Raw genomic sequence first — 2,944 nt, 5'->3', positions numbered from 1 at the left:
TAATAATATATATATTTTTTTTTAACAATAGATGGTGACGAATAATTGAATCTCTAACTTCGAAGTTTGATAGTACAAAAGTAATGTTCATTATAACAAATTTCTTTTTACGTTTTTAAAAGATATGCTTGTTTTCTCCTTAAGTCACAATTTCTTTAGTATAGCTTCGAATAGTAATGTCTGAATTCTTAGACAAACTAAAAAAACAAAGTTAAGTTTTCAAAAATATATTTAATATATAAAAAAGTGTTTTTATAAAAGTAATAAAATAAATTAAAGTACTTCCTAAGAAAAAAATTAATGAAAAAAGAAAAGAAATGAAATTAGATTAAGAAATGAAATTATCTGGACCCTGGAACCTTTTCGTCTTTGGGCCTAGCGTCGGCCCAGTCAGAAAATAAATCCGCTTTATATTTAGCATAAAAAAGAGCTAAAAAATGAGAATAAAAACATGGCCCATGCAGGTTTCGAACCTGCGACCTTCGCGTTATTAGCACGACGCTCTAACCAACTGAGCTAATAGGCCAGTTGATGTTAAAATACTATTTTATTTATTTAAATTATTAGTTAGCATATCTATTTCATTCTGGTAATCTCCTCCAGAAAAACGACATTGCGGGTAAAAATAACACCTATTATAAGAATTACAAAATAAAAATTGAACATTATAGTTGGGGAAAATATTTTTTTTTATTATAGTTGGGACTTTTTTTTTAATTATAGTTGAACTGTAGTTAAAATTGAGAAGAACAAAATAGTATTTATGGTAACAATAGATGATTATTATAATTTTAAAATAATTCTGGTCTGAAATTCAGACATATGTGATGGCACATTTTGAAATTCACAAAAATAATAAAAAAAAATAAAATTAGCTGTCCCACTGAAAAATACTTGAGAAAAAACCAATTTTCATTTTGAACAAAGGCAAGGTGCATCTCAATTTTTATGTTAAAATAGTTTTGTTCGAGTAACCTGTACTAAGAAACGATTTTTTTTTTCCTCTTTTAGTTGATTATAGAGTTATATAATATAATTTTACGTTTAAATCATTAAAAAAATCTATATTAAATAGTTTATAGTTCACATCAATTTAATTTATTTAAATTTTGGTTAACTCTAATTTTTTATTCTAATAATTTATATTTCAAGTAAATTTTATTGATTTATGATTTAGTTATTTCTAATATTTGATTAAAGATCCAAAATTTACCATTAAAAAATAAAAATTATATAGTAGATAAAAAAGATTTATCATTCACATAGATTTTATTGGTTTAAAATTTGATTATTTCTAATATTTGATTTAAGATCTAAAATTTATCATTAAAAAATAAAATTTTACCATTCACGTGGATATAACAAAAAAGATTTATCATATACATGGATTTTAGTTTCAATTTTTTTAACTCCTCATTTCCCGTCAAGTATCTCTTTTTTTTAAAAAAAAAAAAAAAAATTGTTGACCGGTTCTTCCAAGTTTCTTACTTTGTATTTTTTTCATTTATTAACAGTAACATTTATTCTATTTTAGGTATCTCTTTCAAGTCTATAAGAAATATCACCTCTCTCTTTCTCTCTCTCTCTCTTTTTTTAATATATGTCCCTTTTTTTACAATTTTTTTTTCACTTTTTAAAATCATATATAGTAATTCAATGTATTTTTTTTTTAATATATTTTTGTAATTTTTTTCTATACACACAAATTCATCTACTGATCCTCAACTATTGAAGAGGACGGAGAGAAATACCTTACTTTTGAGATTCAACGAGGTTCAAGAAATTTAGAGGTCGATAAAGTGACAAAAAAAACGTGATTGGTTGTTTTTTTACTTTGGTAGTTTTTTTTTTTTTTTTTTACTTTTTAATTTTTGTATGTGCCCACCAATTAATTTAGGAGTTATAATAATTTTTATAATTGTTCACACTTTTTTTTTTTCTAGTAAAATTTTGAAACTAAGTTAAAATCAAGAAGACATCTTTGAAAATTAAAACTTCAAAAGGGATTTAAGATTAAAATCTATACTATCTAAAGAGGAGAAACTTTTAATTTGACCTACATGTTAAATGAGTATATATCTAAACAAAATCGCACCGTAAAATCTCACCGAAAGAAGTTTCTAATTTTTTTTTTTTAAATCTCATTTGATCTATAATTCACATTAAAAAAAAATCACTCTCGTTTTATCTAAAATTGAAAAAAAAATCTCTAAATTTCAGAAAAAATCAAACATCTTAATTAGTTTTGAAAAATCAAATTTGGATTTCAAATCTTATAAAAACCATTTTCTATTTTTATGTATCTCTTAAATTTCAACGTTTCTTTTATTTTTTTTTTACTTATTCTTTTATTTTTTTTGGGTCTTGGAGTAGTTATGTGTCACAACACTATTTTTCTCTATACTTATTTAAGGTAAATTGGTTTGAAATAAAGTTTGAAATAAGAAAACCCATTTCAAAATCTGCAAATAATAAAATTTTAATATTTTTTTAAAATTAAAGCTTGAAATTTAAAAGATAACCAAATCATTCAAATCAAAATAAAAACAATTAAAAAAAAAAAAAACTAAAGGAAGATAGTTATGATATTTAATAATAATTATTATAATAATAATAATATCTAAGTTAAAGTTTGAATTTAAGAGGATTAATCATGGATTACTATGGAATCTAAAAAATATATTTTTATCAAATTATCCAAATCAAAATAAAAAAAAAATAGATTGAATTAAGAGAGTATTATCACATAGTTAAAAATAATATTTTTAAAATAAAGTCTAAAATTAAGAAGATAATTAAATCTTCAAATCAAAATAACAAATACATTTCTTTTGACTAAGCATACACATACTATTTTTAAGAAAATAATAATAATTTTGTTTAGATTAAAATTCAAATTAAAAAAATAATCAAATCGTCCTAATCAAAATTAAAAAAAATTACT

The 2,944-nt window shown here is 21.9% G+C and overlaps 1 non-coding gene across 1 annotated transcript; it reads right to left on the bottom strand.

Annotated features, from left to right (window-relative positions):
- Positions 1-452: 452 nt before the first annotated feature.
- Positions 453-526, bottom strand: TRNAI-AAU (transfer RNA isoleucine (anticodon AAU)). Its single transcript has one exon. It is a non-coding gene; the product is annotated as a tRNA-Ile (tRNA).
- Between the last annotated feature and the right edge of the window lie 2,418 nt (positions 527-2,944).

Source organism: Benincasa hispida, chromosome 7, assembly GCF_027475165.1.
Source record: "Benincasa hispida cultivar pf3 chromosome 7, pf3_genome.v1.1, whole genome shotgun sequence".
In the NCBI taxonomy this organism is placed as follows: Eukaryota; Viridiplantae; Streptophyta; class Magnoliopsida; order Cucurbitales; family Cucurbitaceae; genus Benincasa; species Benincasa hispida.
The sequence above is the reverse complement of the archived record's forward strand: the minus strand, read 5'-3'. Positions and strand labels throughout refer to the sequence as shown.